This window comes from Aquila chrysaetos, chromosome 5 (genome assembly GCF_900496995.4).
Source record: "Aquila chrysaetos chrysaetos chromosome 5, bAquChr1.4, whole genome shotgun sequence".
NCBI classification, from domain to species: Eukaryota; Metazoa; Chordata; class Aves; order Accipitriformes; family Accipitridae; genus Aquila; species Aquila chrysaetos.
In genome coordinates, this window is record NC_044008.1 from 22,983,520 (window position 1) to 23,007,011 (window position 23,492).

The 23,492-nt window shown below is 44.1% G+C and overlaps 1 protein-coding gene and 1 long non-coding RNA gene across 5 annotated transcripts in view; one reads left to right on the plus strand and one right to left on the minus strand.

Moving 5' to 3' along the window:
• Window positions 1–905, minus strand: part of PLXNB2 (plexin B2) — a 262,685-nt gene extending 261,780 nt beyond the window's left edge. For both annotated transcript variants that reach the window (XM_030014280.2, XM_030014278.2), the window contains exon 1: window positions 789–905. The gene's annotated coding sequence lies outside the window, so the exon portion shown is untranslated. The remainder of the gene's footprint in view (window positions 1–788) is intronic.
• On the plus strand, window positions 401–6,714 carry LOC115341394. 3 transcript variants are annotated; one of them, XR_003923383.1, is made up of 3 exons: window positions 401–812; window positions 1,662–2,648; window positions 3,105–6,714. It is a non-coding gene; the product is annotated as an uncharacterized LOC115341394 (long non-coding RNA). The 3 variants fall into 3 exon arrangements; XR_005932432.1 differs by lacking the exon at window positions 401–812 and having other exon boundaries at window positions 1,257–1,823; window positions 2,302–2,648; XR_005932431.1 differs by lacking the exon at window positions 401–812 and having other exon boundaries at window positions 1,257–2,648.
• Window positions 6,715–23,492: the final 16,778 nt, after the last annotated feature.

A 23,492-nucleotide genomic window follows, 5' to 3' on the forward strand; every position in this document is an offset into this window, starting at 1 on the left:
CAGCGGAGGGGGCTCCGCCGGGCACCGGCGCTCCCCGGGTGCCGGGCGGCAGCAGCCAGCCGCCGCCGCCCCGCGCCCCCCCCCGGCCCTGCGCGGCGGCTGGGGAAAGGCGCTCCAAGTCCGGAGCCGCCGCTTGGGAGCCCCTTAACCAGAACCATCTGGGGGGCGGGCAGCGCGGCGGAAGCCCCCTCCGCCCTGCCCCGCGGCCGCCCCGGCCCCGGGGGCCGCAGCCGAGGAAGGGGGAAGTTGCTCGGCCGCGATTCGGCAGCTCCCGAGCGGAGCGGGGCGGGGGGGGGGGGGGCGCGACGGGGAACCTGGCCGCGAAATCCGCTCCCCCCCGCCCTAAATCCCCATCCCGAGGCGCGCAGCGGGCCGGGCCGGGGGCTGCGTTTTACCTTCAACAGGTGCAGGCGCCGGCGGGAGGGAGCCCCGCGGGCGCGGACCGTCCGAGTTGCCCGAGCGGGAGCGGCGGCGCCCGGGAGCCCGGGGCGGGCGGCGGCGGGCTGGGCAGAGGCGCTACGGCAGCCCCCGGCGGCCGCCCACGCTCCCGGCGGGCCCCGCCGCCGCCACAGCTGCCGCCGGAGTCAGCGCGAAGGCGGCAGCGGCCACCTCCGAGAGGAAGGAGGAGAGCGGCGGGGAGCGAGGGAGGGGAAAGCAGAGCGAGAGAGGAGAGAGAAACCGCCTCGAGAGAAATTAATCGTCACATGACGGTCGCGATCCGCCGCCGCCCCCCGACAGCCGGAGCCTCCGCCGGGGAGCCGGGGAAAAGCTGCGAGGAGGGGACACACCTGTAGGCGCAGCACATATCCGCTGTGAGCACAATGCGAGACAGGAAACTGAAAAAACAGCCCAGGGAAGGAGAGAGGCTCCCGTTCGTCCCTCCTTCCCTCCTTCCCTCCCTCCCTCCGTCCTCCTCCTCCTCCTCTCTCCACCCCCTGCCCCCGGTCAGGATCCGCTTGCAGCGCTGTCTCATGCAGGGAGGTCCAGGCGGAGCGCCGGGAGGAGGCAGGAGCCGCACTTTCTCTCCCTTTTCCCTTCCCCGTCTCCGCTTTGTTTTGCCCACCAGCCAGGCAGAGCCGGCGCGGCGGAGCGGGGCCACCCGCGGGGCCGAGCGCTCCCGGGGAGCCCCGAGCGCGGGGGGCGGGCCGGGGCCGCCTGCTCCAGCGGCGGGGGCGGCGAGCCCCCAGCCGCCCGCGGGCGCTCCGCGGCGGGGAGCGCAGCCCCGCGGGCCCCCGGGAGCGGGGAGCGGCGGCGGGACTGCCCGGGCGGCCGGGGCCGGCGCCTCTGGGCAGCCTGTGCCCGCGGCCGGGGCCGGCGCTGGCCTCCGCGGCGCTCCCCGGAGGGGCAGGGGGCACCGCTGGGGAAGGGTCTCCTTGCTGCTCCGTAGCTCAAGGCCTTGGGGTACCTGGCGTGTTCCGGCGGTGTTTTGGGGACGCTCCTGAACGTGTAGGGAAGAGCGTCGTTTCCAGCCCTCGTCCCCCGAGCAGAGACTCCTGGGCTCCCAGAGGTTGCCTCTCTCCTTGCACGCCCTGCCCTGTCGTTGTGGGGCCCGAAATATGTCACTGGCAACATTTTTAGTGAACTTGAAGTACTCCAGGGTTTATCCCACTCAGGTAAACTCTCTGTAATCACAGTTTCTGAAGGTCTTTTATCCCTCTCAGGCACTCCGCTAAAAAGCACCTCTGCTAAAAAGCAAATTTCTCCCAGGAAGATGCCAACAGGAGCTAGTGCAGAGCCTACTCCCTGCCTGCATGTAAGCACAGCATCACCTTGCTTTAGCATTGCGATCTTCTCCGCGTTCAGATGTCAAATTTGTCTCAACTGTAAGTAATGTAGGGATAATCTATTAAAAAGAGGGATATCTTAGAAGAATGGCTCAGGTAAGCTTTGGGCAAGTTGTTTAGACATTGTAGGTAGCTTTCCATCAGTCAAATGTGGACCAGCAATGTTGCAAGGAGTAATTAATTAGCTGCTGTTGGCACTTTGAGTGCAGCTTCATTAAATGCTGTGTGCATTGGGCTTCCCACTGAAACAACAGGAGAGAGCTGGTCCGAAAGCCATGCTTCTCAAACGGCACCCTGGAAGTTGCTGAAAAATTGTCATTGCATCTCAGAACGGCAACAGATACCAAATAAATAAAAATCAGCTCCAAAACCTGGGCAAGAGTAAGAAGTGAGAGGCTGTTGGAGGAGATGTTAAAACCATCTTTCAGACCTTGGCCGTGCAAAGTGCCGCCGCAGTCTTAGCGGTGGGTTGGGACCATTCAAACGTAACGTGGTATTTTGTGGGGTTTTCCCTCAGGGGTTGCACTCGGGAGGCAGAGTGCGCTGGCTGGGTCTCACCAGTCTGGCCCAGTTTTTGTGCTAACCTCCACCAGAAGGCCCTCGTCCCTGTTTGCCTCCTTCCTTTTCTTCACCTGACTGGGCAGAGTCACTGTGAGGTGGGAAAGAACAGCTCTGGTATAACTGTGGAGCATTTCAGAAGATCCGGATCCCCCCTCTGAACCTCTTTGCTTTCTTGCTGGAAGAGAGAAGAGGAGTCTGAAGAGGAGGGAGATGGGACTTCCCTAGGAAAATTGGGTTAATCGCGTCCTGCAAGCCCTGGGAGGGATCCAGGACAGGGAAACTCACAGGCTGCTAATGGGCTTGGTAAGACCTCACTTTCCAGGCTGCTTTTTCAACGTCTGGGCTTCTGGCCAGGTTGTGCCCAAACTTGTGGCAGAATGCCATGGAATTACCGGCCAGGCGGCTCTCCTTGTGCTCTGGCCTGTGAATCTCTGCCTCCTGGCACGATCTGCCCCGGGGGCTTTTGCTGGGGGCTCTGTCTCTTGTCCCCCCACCCTGCCTGCTCCAAAGCTAGTGATCTGCTCGTCTTACTGAGGGGGGGAAGCCCCAGGTGTGGGCCCACACCTGCTCCATCCAATGGCCACTGGCCAGGGCTGTACTTGCTGTACTTCTGCTGTCTCATGGTGGCTTTCCCCAGGCTAAATTTAAGCCTTTGCCCCTTCCCGGCACACCACATAGTTCCCGCTGGCTGGAACAGTTTCTTCCGTCTCCTGTTGCTCTGGCCTCATAACAGCTTTTTTTTTTTCTTTTTTTTTTTAGAAACCTGCCCGTGGACATGTACAGAGCCAGAGCAATGGTGACAGTTTATTTAATTCTAAAGAGGAGCTGGTGAAGTGAAGCCATGCTGAATCCTTATCCAGTCCGTAACAATTACCTGCTATGCATTTGACCTTGCCGAGTGTGACAGGGATTATGAAGCTGAACTAGAGCTCAAGGTGGCCACACAGCATCCCATCCCAGGACAGCTGTCTTCTCTGCTAAGCCTCCATAAGTTGCTGTTCTGCCAGGCACATGTAGATGTGCTAAAGCAGCAGCATGGCATATCGGCCCGTGCTTCTGCCAGCTGGGGCCCAAACATGTGCCACAGCACTTTTGTTACTGAATTTAGTGCTGAATTCAGCTCTTGGCCCAGTTGTGAAGGTGCAAAGTGTTCACAAGATGGTCTTCTGCCTCCCGTCGTCCCTTCCTTGTCTTGGAGCCAGCACATCGTCCTTCTCCCCTGTGGAGAACTATGTGATACGGGGTAATACCTTCCCAGTGAACCCAGATAAAGAGCTGCACATCAAAACCTGCTATTTGCAGCTGAAGGATTATTCCCCTTCCTTATCACCACCCACCAAAAAAGAAAAAAAAAAAAGGTCAAATCACATGCTAAATGCAGAAATGCTTAGAAAAGAGCAATAAGCAAAAGATTGAATGATTAACAGCTTCCCAGACTCCTGGGAATCTTCACTGCCGGCATGCACTTCTTACACGTGCACCGTGTGTGGCTCAAGGGGGAAAGCCTTGCTCTCTCTCTTTCTCTCTCTCTCTCTCTCCAGTGTAAGGATGCAGATAATGGGACTGCATGTGAACAGGACTACAGTCCAGATTTCAATTTCCTATTTATTTCCTCGCTCTGCACTCTCTCCTCACCTTGTTACCACCCATTCGTTGTTATGCACGTCCTTCTGGTTTTTTTTCCCCTCTGCCTGTTATTATCTTTTACACTGGATGCAACGCCTGTGCCTCTCTCCCACTTCCCCTCCCAGCGCCGTCAAATCTCAATTTTATCTAGGGCGCAGCAATACACAGTATCCTTCCTACTGCCAAGACCTTCGAGGCCTGTAAAAAAGAGCCGAATTTCCAGCTGTGATTATTAAAAACACCTTGTTCCGTGAGCAACAGGACTAATGAAGCCATGTTTCCTGTGGCTCTGTCTCTGACTCACTCCTTGCTATAACCTCATCTCCCGTTTCTCTTTCATGTCCGATGGTACATCTCTTCTCGGTGGCGAAAGGCAGCAGCCGCTGTTGCTGGTCCAGAGCGGCACGCGTGCTGCCTGCGCAGCGCGGCTGCCTGCACTGCCGGGACGACTGGCTGCTGCCAAGCACAGCCCTTAACAGTCGAGTTCCTCCTGCATCTCTCTCTGTTGGGAAACTAATTTGAGTCTCTAGTCAGTGATGCTCACAAACCCCTGGGAACTTAATTATCTTTGATGCTTCTACCTCTTTTATTCATTTGTTTGCAACTAGCCAATGTGTTCTGACGTTTTTATGAGGGGCTGATGGGCAGATAAACAGCCAGATGATTGATTATCAGCCTTTAGGAAGGAAGGTTGTTTTCCTGTGGTCATGGAGACAACCTGAGAGCAACCCAAACAGCTAAAAAAGAACCTCAAATCCTTTAAAATTATTGCAATTGCACTTTCTGTGTGCAGAAAAGTTTGATTGTCTGTGTGCCCACATGTCCGAGCAACCTCCTTACATCCTGCTTGAGGGTGTCCTGCATCTCAGCTTTCTTCTGAAGGGTAGGGAGGGGGAAGAAGGGAAGGATTCTGCCTCATGTAAGCAGCAATGCGTCTGTCTGCTGTACCAGGCAACAGCTGTAGTTGAGATTCAGTCTGCCCTCGCACTGCTGCTACCGCCATCCTTTGTAAGAAATTTATATCAATAATGGGAATGGAAAGAGCACAAGAAGTAGGACACTACCTGAATGGTTTTAGTCTCGTGGTTAAGATACAAGCAAGGACTCTACAAGACTTTTTCACCCTCCATCCGATGTCTTTGGTTCTGATAGGGCACTGCATCATCTTCCGCTAGTGCCTGAAATGACCCAGATATACATATTTATATTTTTTACAGTCCATAAATCACCCTGGGATCTACTTTTTCTGGATGAAAAGTGCCAGATAAATCTAAGGTGTTGTTATTAGTTTTGAGAAACGTCACTGTGCATGTCCTGACTTTCATGCCCTTTGCACCAAACTCATGTGGCAGATCAATTTGTATATATTTAGGTTTTTTGGGGTGTTGATGGATTTCTCAGTGCCCACTTTCCAAAAAAGCAGAAAAAAATGTTTAAGGGTAAAATAACCTAAGGTTAATTGTGTGATTCCCTTCATTTTTCTCCTTTGGTGCTGGAAAATATTTGAACCACCTGGAGTAGGTGGTTTTTGGTATTTTCTAACCAACCCTCACTTTATACATTTGTTTACCCCTGTGCAAAATGTTACCCAGTCAGAATTTTGCTTTCACTTAGTTTAGTGGCATTTTCTGTATACTTTGCTACAGATATAAATTGCTGCACAAAGGTATGAGATAGAAGACCAGCAGGCCCTGGATACAATTTCCATGTGGAATCCGCAGAAGGCCTTATATGGATGTGTGCAATGTCTATATGCATATGTAGAACTATTACAAGTAGCAGCCCTTGCAGTCAAGACTTGATGTCCTGACATTGCCCTGGTTGTACCCAATTGTGTGTGAGCCTAGTTAAGAGATCCTCGGGTAATGAAGATGTTCATATGGGCAATGCTTGTATTTTTTAATGCTACCTTGAATTTTCTGAGAAATTTAATTAAAAAAAAATCAAAATGTGATAAGAAATTTCAGCAGAAAGTTTAGTGTTGTTTCAAAATGTAGCTAAAATGAAAATGAATGTAAAATGTTGACAACTAATATTTGGCCCTGCCCTTTTTTTTCCTCCTCCTTTTTTGTTTAAATAGACCCTTCACAAACACACACACACACCTGTACATCTATATAAACCAGCCTAACCAGCATTTCCAACTTTAATTAAAGGCAGCTGCCTAGCTAAGTTCCAAAGCCACTGCTTTGCTATGACGAAGTAACATTCATTTTAACCACAGCCAAACTACTTACACTTGATGGTATTGCTAATTCTGCAACTGGTTGGAGAACTGGCTATTGGAAGTAGTTAATTGCTATGTGTGCTGCTATAAATATATCTATATTGTAGAAAAAATAATAGAATCTCATTATCTACTAATATTTGAACTAGTATTATTGTGGAGAGCTAGGCTGTGGGAAGGCAATTACAAGTAAGAGTACATGATTACAGTATTCTGTTCAGAAGTGGAAAATCAGATTTAACTGTTTTATCCTGGAAATAATTAATCTTTTTACATCAGTAACCTCAGATAGTGTATAATTAATATTTTCCGAACATATATTGCAGAAATTTTGTGTTTATACTATTCAAGTGTATCTGGACTATAGTATTTAAATATACACCTAAAATAGTAGGAGTTTAATACGGTACAACAGAGTTAGAGAAGCATTTATCATTTTAAAAGACTTAGACCAATCAGAATTCATCAATGACACCTCAGTTAAGATAGAAAAATAAAGTATTGACTACTAACACAGAGGCTGTATTTTACCTTTTTATTCCTAGGAAGATTTCCAAGATAATATGGGTATTTTAAATGACTAGCTGAGCTTCCATCATGTGATGGCAACTAATCAATAAATCATGTGTCATTGTTGTGGCTCGGCATGTCAAATAGCTGCATTTCAGTGTCCGTATTTACAGGTTTTGAGCAATTTTTTTGTTGTACATTTCTAGCTCATTAGCCCTGATTTTAAAAGTGGTTATTTTCATGTCAATGCAATTGGTAGAAAAATCACGTCTTATCTGTTTCTGCCACAGGGAGGAGATGGAATGGGGTAATCAATGGGAAACTTCTGTTACTTAACACTGCTTGCTACCCCATGTGGGTTTACTAAAGGAGCTTTTCCTCATGAGCAATGTGAAAAATAAATACACGGCATCCTGCTAGACACACTGGACATTTTGATGCTCATGGGAGATGGTAAAAGGATGAGAGTTTTCGAAAGCAACTTCTGGCATACATAAATGATAAGGTTTGTACTGAGGCCTGGGACATCCAACTCAAATGATTTTTGTTAGATAACAGCACAAAGATGGACTAATAGAGTTTCGATTACCCTGCCCATCTCTGTTACTTTTCCCTACCAGAACTCCAGCGCAATCTCAATCTGCCATATGAAAACTGCCCTGCATGAGTAGGTGAAATAGCTGGTCAGTACACATCCAAATCTGTGGTTTAAGAACAGTGGCATACAGCTGAAAAAGCATTAACCTTTGTTATGATCTCCCATTGCCATTAATCACATTTTGAGCGCCTTTGCCACTGTGTCAGAGTACCTAAATAAATGTTCTTGATGAAGGCAGTTGGTTCACTTGGACCCAGGCCAGAATAAAGTGCTGTTTGTCCTCAGAGGGAGATGCTACAAGAACTGGCCAAAGTGCAGTCACTGTCTTTTGTCTGCAATAAACAGCCCTCGTTCATCAGGACATTGCAAAATCTCAATGTCATCTACGCATCAGTCTCAAAAATGCCTTTTTTTTCATGTTTTAGTTTATTAGAAGATTAAGTTATTTTCTTCTGGACAATGACTCAGGATGTAACAACCCCCATGTTTATCACAGGCACATCAGATAACTGGAACTCATGCTATCTGAAGTGAATTGTGAGGATTTGTATAGGTTTCTGCAAGTACAAAATGCAGATGCTCGGTTTTCTGATGGCTCTGGTTTATGTGTATATATATATGTATGCATCAAATCTGTGCTCGTATTCCTTCCCTGGGTGCAGTGTAAGAAAGCCTGGGTCTTCACTTCCAAAGCAATTAATAGTGGAAGCTGCAGCTATATTTCACTCTAATAATTCTTGCAGAAACTGTGCTCCTCTGAGACAAGGCAGAACACAAAGCCTGGTATAAAATTTGTGAGAGCTGAACAAAATTCAGTCATAGCAAATCAACTACGGAACTGCCTTGCACAGTGGCTCAGGCAAATCAGGATTTTGATCATCTTTTGGATAGTTCTGAATGTTTCTTCCCTTCAGGAAAACTTTTACAGCATAAATACATTTCAGTTCAGATTTCTCTTAAAAAAGAGAAAAGGTTGCGATACCCAGCCGCAGCCAGGGTGGTGCCTTCTCCCAAGGCTCGTTGCACAAAGAGGCACAGTTGGGTGCAGAAGTCCAGTACCAATGGCCCTCTGCAACATGTGGTCTTTCTGCTGGGACTGCATCTATTGCGTGACCTCATGCGTGGAGGTTCACAGACTCAGAGGGCTGGAAAGGACCTCTGAGGTATCTGGTACATACCCCTGACTTGGAGCAATATCATCTACATCTATAGGTAAGTTTTGATGCATTTGCCCATTTTCTAAAAACCTCCATTGATGGAGGTCTGAGCATTTTGCAGGCCCATCTGAATCTTCCCTGCTGCAGATGAAATACTTTGCTCCTTATGCTAACAAGGATGCTGAAAGCAGGTAGGTTGTTCTTGCCTCTTCACAAAAACCCTTTATGTGTTCAAAAACTGTGATTATACCCTTCTCTAAGCCTACATTTCTTTACACTTCTCCTCCCCCATTCATTCAAACTTCTCATGTAGGCTGAATTTTCTAGGTCTCTGATTATTTTCTGGACTTGTGTAAGTGGACAGCTTTGTCCTTGAAATGCAGTTTGTAACAGTGGCCCTGATCCTTCAGCCAAGCCCTTACCAGCAGTGAATACAGTGGAGAGATCACTTCAGGTGCTCTGCAAGTTGTACTGTTTTATGAAACTTGGAAGCCTGAGCTAAAAGGGCTGTGGGGAAATGGTGCACTGAAATGGAGGAGAATTGCGCCATGCTGGTAAGGGAAGAGCAGAGCTTTGCAGTAAATGGTTTTCCTTCTTTATGGCAATACTTCTAGGGAAGGTAAAGCCTACTAGTATTAAATGACAAACGCCAATGTTATAGTACCCTGAAGATGTTATTTAGTCTTGCTGGAATTGTTTTGTTTTGCATTTAGCCTCCTTCTTTTTTCTGACTGAGGAGGAAAAGTATGTGAAAGTAATAAAATATAACTTAAATTAACTAGGAAAGTAAGTGTCCAGGAGGATAAAGTTCACTGCCATTAGAGAAAATAACCAAACATACATGTAGAGCTCTAACCAGACAAGCCAATACTCCTTTTACATGATGGAATTAAGCCAGGTCCTGCTTAGCTGCCCAGTGCCCTAACTAAAATACCCTGCCAGTGCAACTCTAACCCGGTGATGTGACTCCTGGGGCAGCCATGTCCCATCTAACAGTTTGAAGCCTGAGCAGGGAGGGGTGAGTCTGAAGTCATGTTCATCTAGAGACATACTAAAGCAGCAACCGGAGCTTGTATCCAGCAACTCCCATCTCCCAAATCTTCACTCTAACTACATTGCCGCTACCTTTGGCGCCTCTCCCAAGCAGTACGCTCAGCATGGTGCTACATGGAAGTGAGCAAATGAACACTGAGAGTAGCAAATGATGATTAATGAACACCTTGTCCGTCTGTTACACCGTCCTTCCACTCCCAGCATGTCCTTGATAATTAATTTCTTCAGGAGGGGTTTCACATTATGGCTAAGCTGGTCTACATTTCTCTTCCATGATTGATTGTCCCCATCCTCTTCCCTGCTTCTGGCCGTGTAATCCCCCAGCATCTCTTGGTCCAGCTCCATTACATATCTGATTCCATAATGAGCCTCTTTGGGGAGCCAACCATCAGAAAACAAGAAAAAGTTATTTGGTTTTTTCTGCTTCCAGAATGCCTGATGATATTGCTCCCAGAGCTGGTTTACCACAAGGACAGGATGGTGCCAGAAGCGGCACATGGACTGGAACAGGGGGAGGGAGTTTGGACATGGAGGCAGCAGACCACTGGGTCAGCCTCAACATACCTTCTTGCTGCTAGAGGGGAAAAGAAGTCACAGGAAGCAATCACCAGGTGCTTCATTTGTGTGTTCTCTTCTGAAATCTTCGCTTTTAACAGCACCTGAGCTTCAGCCTCTACATTCCTCTGAAGTTGCAGCTGTCTGTGCTTGAAGTAGGTGGGAGGCTTAAGAATGAGAATGTTACAAAAAGGCAATGCAGTTTTAATCCTTCTTTGATCATCTATTTTTCTATTTTTCTGTAAGATTCTCCCCCAGGCCAGTCCCAGAGCAGAAGTCAATAATGCAGTAGGAACATTCACATATTAAGCTTTCTGCATACCAGCTATCACGGAGCATAAGAGCCCTGTGCGTGCAAACTCCTGCTGCCATCCGCCTCTCCTGCCTCCATCACGTACAGAAGGATGGAGGCAGCAGGAGGGTCAGCAGAAGCCAGAAATCATGCAACATGAGAAATGGCTGGAGAATTGTGACTGACAAGCAGGGGACTCATAAGAGGCAAATTTTAAAGCCTCATTTCAGTTTTCCTTGTTAGGATGCTGTTAGGCCTCCTACAACAATGACAGGCCTGATATTATCTAAGTAATATTGTATGGCTGAGAGCTGAATGAGGCTCTATCGGACATTAGAATCTCTCCCTAATGTTTTACTTCTGATACTCAGGAAATTTTGTTCTGCACTTCAACCAGAAGAGAAATCATCATTTGAATAAAATAAAGAAAACCAACCAAACATTTGGCCAATACATTATTTTAATTGTAAATGTGGTAACTATTTGGAAATGTTGATATTTTCTGGCAAGCGCAGTGCACACATGTATGTTATTAGTCACACAACACATTAGATTTGTGATAAATATACTTCTTAAAATAGATTTGCTCAGTGTTTAGAACTTTTGTCTTCTTTATTCAATAAATCTCCAAAACTGTAGCAGATGGAGAGGGGAAAAACATTTTTGACCTCAGAATGGAATAGTTTGATGGAATTTCAGCAGACAGACGGCTTCTGTGTGTTAATAGCATCATAGTCAAAATGGTTACTACTGTGGATCACAGCGCTGTATTACAGGCTTATGATAAGTATTGCTACAGAGCACATTTAAATCTAGTTTGGTAAGGAAGAGTAGAAAGAAAAATAACTTCATGTACTGCATCTGCTCCTGAGTCCTTCAGTAGTTTTTGTGGTTTGACATACATTCTTATTTTTACCATGTTTTCCTAAGGAAAAAAGACTTATGCAGTGAAGTTTTGGATTTTTATCTGTTGTCCCATAATAAATTTGGAATCATGACCTAATTTCAGGTTTCAGGTCCTGGAAATTTTGTAAAAATAGATATAGAGGTAGAAGTAGCCAAATCGGTGTCCTCATAAAGGAAAAATGTGATCTCAGTGAGGTTGTTAAGCATCAAGGGACTGAAACAGGAGAGAGATTTAGGTATATTTCAGGCATGGGAATGGGTTCACATCGTTGCTGTCACAGTTTTAGACACTGAAAAAGAGCCATAGGATCAGCTACAGAGCTGACTGATTTTGATAATTTTATTATCCTTCTTCCCGTGTGATATATCCCTATAAGCAGGAAAGTGACTGTTTTGTGCATTACACAAATGAAGGAGACATTTTGCTTCATTTTTAGTTGCTTTGGGTATTATTCACAACAGCAACAGCTTACAACCAAAATCTTTTTTCTCTCTGAATGTTTGAGATATGTGACCCACTGAGAACTTCTGCAGGTTTGTTCTCCTTGGGGTGGCTGGTAGAGGAGTGGACTCAGGTCTTGATCTCACCAATGTTTGCAGCCCATTGTTAATTCTGTGCATACTGATAGCCCAAATGGGAGTATTTTTATAGGTTTAAAACAAAGCACACGTGTAAGTGTTGGCAGGGTCAGTTCCCACGAGCTTGGTGTTTCTACCAGCTAATGGAGCAGCTTGCTTAACTCAGGTGAGGTTGACACAGGTGCCTTACAGAAGGTTTAATTCTCACTGACAGCTCACGTTAGCAGCTAAGTTTTCACATTGTTTCTTTGTTTTCACATGGTGCTTTGGCAGGTTATGAATACCTTTAAACCGTTGCATGTCTGCAATTACATGTGAAAGCAATATTCCTTGTCTTTCCAAAACATGTGCTGCAGAATTCCAAGAAAGAAAACTAAATGAAAGGTCTTTTTACGTGTGAAAAACATATCAGTCTATGCTAACAGCTGATTTCAGCAGCCTCTTCTGTCACACTCCTGTGGCCAGGAAAAGGAAGGTTCTTTCCTTCCTCCAAGAAAATTGCCCCCCTAATGTTACTCTGAGGCAGGGTGAGGAGAGCGAAGAGGAAATTAGTGTTTCTTCTCTTTTCGTCATTTTGTTCCACTCAAAGGCTGTTAGCAGCCAATGAAAGCAGTTGTGCTCCTGTTGGCTGCCTTCTTTGTGTATTAGGCAGAGGGAAATGACAGCCTGCTGTAAAGGAAGGGCCCTTTTCACCAGAAATCATTGAAATTCCCTTATCCTGGCCCTGAACAAGCAAGCAAGGAAACAACAGCAGGAGACAGCGCGATGTGTTGGCAATGGAGGGGAACAGCCACGGAACAATTGATGTGAAAGCCTTCAGCTGAAATCAGCATGTGGCCCATGCAGCCAGCCAGCCTGGCTGTCAGTAGCTGCAGTGAGGTATTTACACCTTGGATGAAGTAAGAGGAGTGCTAAAAAACATGAGAGAATCATTAGACTGTGTTTATTAACAACACAGTGCTTTATCTTCAAAGTGTTGCGCACGATTAACCAATCTATTCAGCAAGAACAGTAAATGGATAGCATTCATTATCACCCAGTCACTACCTTACAAAACAGATTTAAAGTGATGAGAAGATGCACTTCAAGCCTTGGGAAGGAAGATTTTTAACCTACTATTTGAACTGGTGCAACAACATTTTGAACTACTTCGTACCACCTTGTCCCTTCAGTCTCTGTTTCAGCAGGCAAGAATTGCCCAAGGGGCTGAGAGGGCATTTCAGTGTCCTCTTTTATCACTTTGGTATCTGCCCATTAGGAGCTAGAAAGAAATCAGTTCACTTCATAGACGGACCTGATTACTCTTGGAGGGTGGTCATCACTTTAAATCATTAGCAGAAGTGGTCCTAAACCAATATTTTATGTGAACATCCTCACTGAGTGTGCACCTGGCCTCTGAATACAGGAGAAGCTGGACTGGAACTGTGCTTGGTTTGAACCTAAAACACGACGCCTTCTCCAGGTTTGGAGAGGGTGGCTATTCAGTCGTGTTTGAATCAGTTCCTAACTCCAGGGTTGAATTTAAGCCACTGGCAGCAGCAAAAGAAATCGATAGCCAGTCCTCCAAGGCAGCCAGATTCCAGTTAATTTCTGATTAGCTACAGAAATGATACATAAAATTGGACATTCCTACATGCTCTCATACAATAATACATAGATTAGAAGACAAAATCAATCCCAGAAAGAGAATTCAGATCATGGAGAGCTCTTCTAACATAAAACAATATAGTGGTGCTGGTAGTTGTCTCAGTATTGTCATTTAATGAATAACAAATCTTGTCATTCATAGGGCAAAGTCACTTAAATGTGGATGCACAAGTACCAGTTCCAAGAAATACTAGCAATCTTTTCATTAAGGCTTTTTTATTCTTTCTCTCCCTTCCACCATCACTCTTTTTTTCCCCCAAAGAAATCATTGCACAATGGCAGCAAGAGGAAAAAATCTGCGAAACTCCAGGTCAACAAGAAGGTCTCATTTCTATTAGATTTGATGGGAATCTTTAGTGGTTGTGGTTTTTTTGTTTGGTGGTTTGTTTTTTGTTTTTTGGTTTTTTTTTTTTTTTTTTTGTAGAGTGGGCTTCTAATGTGCTTGCTTCTATAGAGTCTTTGTAATTTTAGACCATTTGAAATGACTCTGAGCAATTCTTTGGATGTTTTTTAGATCCAGTAAAAATGGAGCTTGTGCACTAGTACCAATGTACTTCCTTCTGCTTCTGTTATGTTTAGTTTAATATGAGAGATTATTTGTTCAGCTAGGATTTTATTTGTGATAACAGCCTGATAAATAGAAAAAGGCAGTGATGAATTTATGTTGTTATTAAACTATCAAAGCTTCAGGTACTACAGTATTACAATATAAATATTGTGAATCAAAATGCTAAGAACTGAGAAGAAAAAAAAAATTTAAAAAAAGGTATTTGATGGTACACACTTTAGTCCAATTTGTACTGAACAGTAATCTGGCCATACAGAGAGCTCAACAGGCTAAACTGCAGTTCCAAGCTGTGCCACAGATTCCTGTGCTGCCTTAGATCACCATTAGCAACTGCATTTTTAAAACAGTTGCTGACGTGCAACGTTTCCATCTTTGTATGCCCTAATGAGAAAGTAGCAGTCAATCCAAGACTGCTCCAGAGGCCTTGGTGCTTCAACTGTTCAGCTGCAATGGACCAAGCTAGGCACCCAGCCTGCTGGAAATGAAATGAAGTCTCCCTTTGTTGCACACATTCAGGATGACTGGAGCTATATGTGTACAATGTGGCTGAGTTAACATGGCTGTAGTAACTGCAACATTTTATGTTTCCTTCCAACTGTAGCTAACTATCCCAAAATTTATTATGTTGCTAATGCCAACAAATTACTTTAGAAATTTAAAACATGGATGGGCCAAAATACTTTGCTTCTTCAGGATTTTTCATTTTATAGCTGTGATTTCACAAAAAATCCACTATAGGTTTAGAAATTAATGGTAACCCACAATATTTCATGTACCCAGGGTATCATCCCTTTGCAGGCCAGGAGAAAAAAAATTCAAATAGTTGGATTTGCAGCTATTGCTTCTAAATGGCATGACAGCAGGACCGTGACATTTCTGTTCTTAAATTGTACTGGAGCCCATACATGGATTAAGGGCCCAACTGCTGTGCCTAAACAGGCAAAACTCTTGAGCTATCAGCATTCAGCCTTACTTCGTAGTTCAGACACAACTAAAGATCTTGGCAATTCAGAACAGATGTATGCACTTTCCCCCTTCTCTATTCTTGCACAGTGTCATATGGCTGGAGGGGGCAGCTCAGATGGCACTAGGGCAGGAGATGTACTGCAGCCTGCTCAGAGCCACTGTGGTAGGAAAGGGAAGGTGGTGCAGGCTGCCGTGCTAGGGTTAGGAGGAGAATGACTGTTAATATGAGACAGCCCTTCAGGCAAAGTGCTTAAGACCCAACACAGGAAAAAAACCCTGTAAAGGACACATAGTGTGAACTTCTTAGCAGGATAGTTGCCAGACTGCTTTGGCTCTTGCTTGTGGAATCATCTTAGATGTGCCACTGAAGTGTAAAAGTGTTGAACCGAAATGCCACTTCTCCATGGGCGCCTGCTCTCCTGTAGTGCGACAGCAATTGCTCCTGGATGCCCCTTCTTTCCTGGTGGTGGCAAACTGCCTTTGTGCAAAGAGGAAGCCAAGATACTCTGCAAGTAACACCCTCAGTAGTATGGAAAATTACAGAAAATATAATTAGCCTTTGTCCTGCTAGGATTCAGTCAAGGCTATCACAGCAAGGAAGGATGGAAATGTTTTTGGCTCACTTGTCTTCAGTCACTGCCTTGCTCTGCTGTACACGTGTCCTCGCCCACATGGGCTGCTGGACATCCACCATTGTGCACTGCTGTAGTGGCTTCTTCCCTAAAAATCTGGAAGATCCAATGCCTCCACCTGACTCCAAACTGGACTGATGGCAGAAGTGATGGGCAGAAGCAGTATGCAAATAGCAAGCTCATAGCTGATAGCAGAGCAAAAGCCTATGGCTGTCACTAACGGTGCTGGGTTGTCCCATCAGGTGCTGGACGTTATAGCAAAATCAAAATCTGGAGATGTGATATGGTGCATGATATTTAAGATGAATGTTCCAGTTCTAGTAAATATCCAAAGAGACAGAGGAGACAGATCCTGAATTTGCATTTACATGAAACAATAATCAGATGGGGAAAATGACCTTTTGCTGAAGTAAGAAGGAAGTGGCAGGAAAACTGAAGAAAATGCCTATGGGCAGCAGTGGGAAAGCCAAAGACTGCAGCATGCTTACAATATCTACTGGTACAAAGCCACTGTTTTTTCCAAGTTGATTTGAGCCTGCTGAATAACTTTGATCCAGACATTTGCATTCTGTGGCTTCAGTGTTTTTGACCTAGCACTTAGGATCCCTGAAACTGGGTTTGTGAGTGAACAAGGGTCCCAAACAGGCAGTTAAACAGCACATGACTGCGGCTCCAGTTGTTTTGTAGTGTGACTTGCAATTGCTTTTTCACTTACTATTCCTTCAGGCAAACAGACTTTTTAATTCCTATGCATTCACGGGAAGATTTGCAGATCTGCCCTTAATGTTTTGCTTCATCTGACTGTTGTTAAGAAATACCAGGGACTTGAACTTGAATTCTCTACCTGAAAACATTTTGTTTGCTTAACAGATGATCAGCCCATACCGTGAAATTTTGAACAAAACATTCTGCAACTCCAAACTGTATTTCCTATGTTCCTTTAAAGTTAGTTTTGTAGTGTTCAGAGATCTATGCATTATGCAGTAAATTTATCCTGCCACAGTGTTCTTCATTAGTGTGGAAGGAGTGAGATGAATTTCTTGGACAAAGACTCTTTTAGGGTTAAATTTTAGGCTTGGCTGTTAGAAAGCCACATCAGTCATGATCTAATTGCACTATTTCAGCAGAAAGCATGTGATAATTCTACCACTTCAGACGACGACTATTTCAAGGACTATCTCTTAGAAACTAAATTAAGGATCATCTAGATTGAAGTAAGAAGTGTTGAAGCACTGTAGAATAAAAATGATAAAATAGATTAATCTACAGGGAAAATAATTGTGATTTTTTATGTGGGAATTTGAGATACACTAGCATTGAAAATATGCAGGTGTCCAGTCAGCCAGAAAGTTTTCACTTACCAGAATTTCAAGTCTTCTTCATTCTACTGACACAAATTTACTGTTAGGAAGACAGTCGTGTTCAGTTTTGATGCTTAAAACTGCATATTGGGAGAAATGTGCCATGGATTAATCTTAATAAATGTCACTCTCAAGAGATAACCAGCTTCAAAATCAATCTGTCAATCCCAACCATGTACTTGTGGCTAATACACCCTTTGTATTAAAAGTAAATTTTCACAGTAAAATGTTGGAAGCGGAGGTACTGTGGGGTCTCTGCCTGGAAGACAAGCTAGAGGGGCTTGTGTGGAATGGCTGGGCAAAGCAGAGCAGGCAGCAACTGTTCGCTTGCTCCTCCAAAGACTAGCATTGATAACAATAAAGTGAAATAAAATAACATAATCCAAACCAGCACATTTCGCAGCTTGGTTTTCAGCCAAGTCGTATGTCAGTGAGTGTAGATCTCTGCCTCCCAAAGGCATTGCCTTCACTCTGCCTCTCTAAAAAGCAGTTTCCATGGCTGTTCACTGCCTGCTTAACTGGGGGAAGGAAACGATGAACTAGTTAGATGTTGGCACAGGTCTTGCCATAATATCTATTTGTTTGTTTCTCTTTTATAGCAGTACAGTTAATAAATGTGTGCTTATTTTGATTGTAAAAACAACCTTCTCTTTATATTCCTATTTCTTATATGGCATCATAGAATTATGATGCATTTTACACACACAGGCATTGTCCTTGCATAAAGAGCTTGAAATGTAAAAGAAATAAGCCAAAGCAAATACACACAAGGTAAAGCAGAGGACAGCAGCACAGGAGAGAGAAGAAAAGAGAATTGGTTGTTTGGCGAGGTAAGAATTAGAGGGATTTTGAAGACAACCTGGAGGATGAAGACAGGATAATTACTCAATTACAGGGACCCAAATAGACTGGGAAAATAGTGAAGAAAAACAATAAAGCAAAAAGAGTAACAAGAGCAGAGAAATTAGGAGGAATGGAAAATAAAAACAGATGTAGGCAGTTTCATATGTATTTAGTATTAAGGACCATCTCATACAGCAAAACTTGGTATTTAGGCTCTGGAGGAAAGATGTGAACACTGACCTGACGGAGTTAAGGAGCTGGTCTCAGCATCAGTAACCTTTCAGACTTAAACACTGGAAATGAATAATGGAGGGGAGCAAGTACTGAAGCTGTCTGGGCCATTTGGGGAAATGCTGGCTGACTGCACTATGAGGCCAAATTGCAGTGCCTGCCCACTCGGCCTCAGCCAGCGTGGCCATGGACATGTTGCATTTTTCCCTTGTGCCTCAGTTCTCCAGCTGCTTCCTTAACCCAGTGTCATTGTGGAGAACACTGTGGTGGAGGGGGCCAAATAACCACATGAACAGATACGTTCATGCCTGAGACTCATGTAATTGGATGCCACACAAGAGCCAGATGGGACATTTTCCGATGTACAGTCCAATATTCTACCATCCCGGTTCTGCACAGCAGGGTTGCTGGCGGGCAGTTTTCATGGCAGAGTCACAAGTACCAAGGTTGCAGCCTAGCTTCGCTGCGCCTCTCTCTAATAGTATCTCTTTAATTTGATGGGAGTTGCTTACCACTAATGACACCCAACTTGAAAAACAGAATTATATGTGCATTAACATTGAGGAATACAAAGGTTCTGAGCACTAGTGTTGCACTTTGGCTAAGAGGTGGAAGCTATGGGGGAGCACTGTCATTCAGAGGTCCTCGTAGGCCTGGTTGGGATCACTTTAAAAACACTATGTCCTTTTGGGGCCCTTAATTTTAGGTGTACGCCTGCAATAGATCATTGTAGTTTTTCATTGTGGATGAGGATGGAAAAAATTTCTTTAAAGAAGGAGCAGCTGAAGCTGTACACTCTCTTGATTTTATTATACCTTTTCATACAGCCTTACATGACATTCTCATAAGCAAACTCAAGAAATATGGTAAGTTCATCTGAACTACAAGGTGAATACACAATGGCTGAAAAATTCTGCTTAGAGCAACTTAAAGTTTTATACAATGCCGAGAAATACAGAACATTTATCGTCATGAAAAGGTTGTTATGCAGCCACAGCTTTATTAATCAATAGCCTTATGTTAGAAGTAAGGGAATGATTAGAGAAGATGCAGTTCCATTATTTATGGGGAAGTAAGCAACTAATGGACAAAATAGGAGGAAGACTGAAACATTCAGTGCTTTTCTTTGTTTCCACCATCAAAAAAACCCCTAGCTGTGACCACAAATTATTGACTAGGAAAAAAAGAAAAGCTAGGGACAGTAGAGAGGGAAAGAATGGATTTAAAAATATATATATTTATAAAGTTAAAAGAAAGATATCAAAGCAAATCATTAATAATTTCAGGCCCCTAGATTTGTAAGAAACAGCCAACATGCATTTATCAACAGTCACATAATGTCAAATCAATCAGACTTCCTTTCTTGACAGGCTAACCAGCTTAGAGGATGAGGGGAAGCAGCAGAAATAGTATATTAGATCTTGATTTTAGAATAAGTTTTGATACAGAATCGTGTGACTGACAATCCAGGGAAACAGAATTAAGATGGACTTACACAGATGGTTGAAAAGCTGCATTCAGAGAAGTTACCAATGGTTTCTTCTCAAACTGGGAGGCAAGAATGGTTCTAGTTCTCCGCTACTTTCATCAGCAGTGAATGATGAGGTACAGAGGAAATCTATATAGATGCAAACACAATGGAAAGGATAACATACCCTGTGATGACAAGATCAAAATTCAAGATGACTTTGGTAAACAGAAGAAATGGTTCAAAACAGTAAGAGGAAGTTTGATGAAGAGAAGGACAAAGCGGTATGCTTAGGGAGCAGAAGTTAGTTGACAAACACATGACAGCAAGAGGCAGCAGAATCAACAAGGGGTTAATTGCAAGCAGTGTGGTATTTTATTCTTGGACATCAGGAGGCCTTATCTGAGTGAATGTGTGCAGCCTGGGTCCTACGTTTTAAATGAGGATAAATGAAGAAAGTTCAGAGACTAACTACAACAACACTAAGGGGTTTAGAAAAAATGGTCTAGGCTGCAACTTTGAGAGAACTGGTTTCTGGTTCTGAAGAAAGTAGATTGTGAGGATATGCTAAGAGTCTTATGATATATTCTGGAGATCATTCCACAAAATAAAACAGGAATTAGATTTTTTTCATTTTTGCTGAACACAGGGCAAGCACTAGTGCATTTCATTTGTGTCAGAAAGACTGAGTTATGTAGCAAGGACTGTTTTTGCTGTTTGCTGTCTTATTTGTTGTTAGGATAGTATAGACCAGAGTGGGTTACAGGGAGGTTGTAGAATTGATGCTGTTAAGGAATGAAAAAGGCGTCTGTCATGAACGTTCAAATTGCTGTTAATCCTGTTTCAGTGCAAAGGAATAGATTGGAGACAGGCATGCCTGGGGTGTGATGAACACCTGAATCACCTGGACGTGCCACTTCACAGAAACTAGACAGGCAGTATTATGCAGTATGTAGGCTCCAATTTAGCTGTTTCTTCTTTGGAAGAGTTAACTGGGAAGACATTTTTAGGCATTTAGCTCTTGCCTATTGTCAAGATCTTTGCACTGCTATTGCTCTCTTAGGTCCAGTTTATCATTCCCCATTTCTCATTTGTGAGGACCAGTTGGCACATGCTCTGTTGGCCTTTGTGCAGAGCTGCTAAGGGCATGGTGCTGACTGCCATTTTCTCTAAAGCAAAGGCAGCTGAAGGAGGGCTCGCTTCTATCCTTTCACCCTGCCCTTCTCTGCATCTAATATCATCCTCTTAGATGTATTAGCAGGAAAACTATCCCAGATCAAAAAGTAAGAGGTTTTTATTACTGGTGTTATTTGGGAATTTTTGCTATTTACTTGTCTTTTGCATGGCCCAACAACCCTCATCTTTGGGCAGTACAGAAAGAGATCCTTGCATGTGGGAGTTTCTGACATAAGCACCACTGCCAAGAACTGTAACATGAAATCCTACTCTTTACCTGTCAGCTTGTGTCACTAAAACCCTTACAACAGCTTTTTCTCACCAAAGACTTCATCTGACTGTATAGGAAGATATCAGTACATTTCCAACATCTAGTAGGATGTAATAATGTTCTGTCCTTGCTGGTGTCTAGTGTAGCCTCGGGTTAACAGAGTTTTTTGAGTGTATGAGAAAGGAAGCAGCGTAACAAAATGCGTCAAAGAATCTGCCGGCTGACTGCTCAACAGCTTGTTATCCAGATAGGGATGCCCAAGTTGCTTTAGGCCTCTCCTTTCTGTGAGTGCCCGGATCTGGTTTCCAGTCTCAAGCTCCCTTAGCAGCCACTCTGAGAGCTGCAGTGCTTCTGGGAGTCCCGTCTCCCCCCTCAAACATCGACGTGCCCACAGGCTCAGGAGACTTGCAGAATGCATGAGCTAACAAGTTTTGCACAATATTTCTAGGCTTCCTATTTTTACTCAGAGGGGAAACCATGAGAGGTTCCACACCCCTACCAACAAGGCAGGAGACTCCCTGATGCAGTTGGCCACTGCCTAGGAGCTGGGGAGGGCTCATTCACACCTAGTCACCAGAGAGCAAATGTGGCACCTCTTTAGTCCTCCCCGGTGAGGCTTCATAGACCTCCCGCCAGGTGACTTCTGGCAAAAATCACCTTCTCTTTGCTCTCTTGAGTAGGAGCTGGTTTATTGCAGAGGGTGATTACATTTCAGTGGGAGAGCACTTAAGCTAATTGCTCGGTATTGTTAGTCCTGTGCCAACATTCCTCTGGAGTTTTAGTTCAAAGGCCTGTGTTGCAATCAAAATACTTTGTTGTTTGACATAGATATACACAGAGTTCATCAGCTGGAAGAGAATGACTGCATTGTGTGGACAGACTGCACAGATATTGTCAAGGGAGCAGGTAACCAAGAGTAAAATCTGAGGGTGAGATTTCCTGGTTAGGTTCCTGAGGATGAATGTCCTGAATAATTGAGAAGCTCTTTTCCTGCAGTTGGTGGTGTGCTGAAAGGCCATCAACGATGCACCTTCTCATCACCAAAATTTACTTTATTGCTCAATTTCATGTCTTGATAAATGCATTGGGGATATTTATATCCAGTTCACTTGTTCAGCTTGATAAGCCATACAGAAGCAGTGAACTTCAGGCCATTTCATTTGATAGAATTCCAGTCTAGTATAAAAAGAAAAAATATCTGCAAAACCGAGTCTTATTGCTATTTACAACACATGCTGTGGCTTTTTACTGTGAAATATTGTGACACCTATCAACAAAGGTTAGTGCAGACAATTTCTTGGGAAAGCGTGTGATGAGTATGAAATTCACAGCCAGTATACGGAGGGTGGAATAGTCGCTTTCTAGAGAGACCATAGTCCATGAATCTTTGTAGAGAAAACAATGAGAAAATAATGAAAAGCATGTGTTTTCCTGATTCCCCCCCCCTCTATTCAAATACAAATAATTTATTGTGGTGTTTTTTTCTAAAACATTGCTTTCATGTAGACCACGCATTATAAGTATATTTGGTAAGTTCAATATACATTTGTGTTATGTATATAGACGTGCTTCAGCATACATCACATCTTTTATTGGTGACTCCCTCTTCCACCCAGGTAGAATCTGAAGTGCTTTCTAAACTTTAGAACAGATCAGGGAGCCTTTTTGCTGGCATGTGCAATTGCTTTGCCCATTTTTACAGGGAAGCTCTTTAGCGTGCAGCTATTCTGCACAGTAGTTTAGAACAGTAGAGCCAAATGAAATTACGGTGGGAGTCTTTAGCAGACAGGCTGTAATTATCCAGTTTGGAATTTGACCAGAGTGAAATAGAAGCTTGCCTACCAATAAACATACTTGAAGTAACATGTTTTTGAAGTTTTTAAACAAAGAAGCTTGTTTGGATGGTGAAAGTGCAAGATGGGAGTCATAAAATCTGTGTTGCTGTGGCACACATTTAGTAGCTATACTGTGAATTATTTAAGCTCTCCTTCCCCCTGTTTTTTTCACCAAAAAGGAAAAATTGCATGGGGCCTTACCACCACTTGCTCTCTTCATTTTTACCCTGTATTACCTCGGGAATGATGATGGGGTTGGCAGGAGTACCTTGGTCTGTTTTAGCTTCTGTTGTTCAGTGGTCGCTGGGTTCTCGTCTGTGACTCTGGAATGGCCTTGCCTATGCAGGGCCAAATTCATTACTGTGGCAAGGACAATTGTGTGAGTGTTTGTTCGGAGTGACTCCGCCCTGTGGAATTATTTATAATTTTAGTAATTATTTCATTTTCAAAATAGGATTGCCATTATTTTTTTTATTTCAACAGAGTATTTTCCCATGGCGAGTTATTCTATGGTGGCTGTGAGCTGCTCTGTGTAGACAATCTCCTTGCTTGGGACTTTTGCATTGCCCATCAGATCTGTGTGGAAACCACTAGGAAGAATAAACTACCATAAGGGAGGTAAGATCCAAAGCAATGTTTCGGTTAT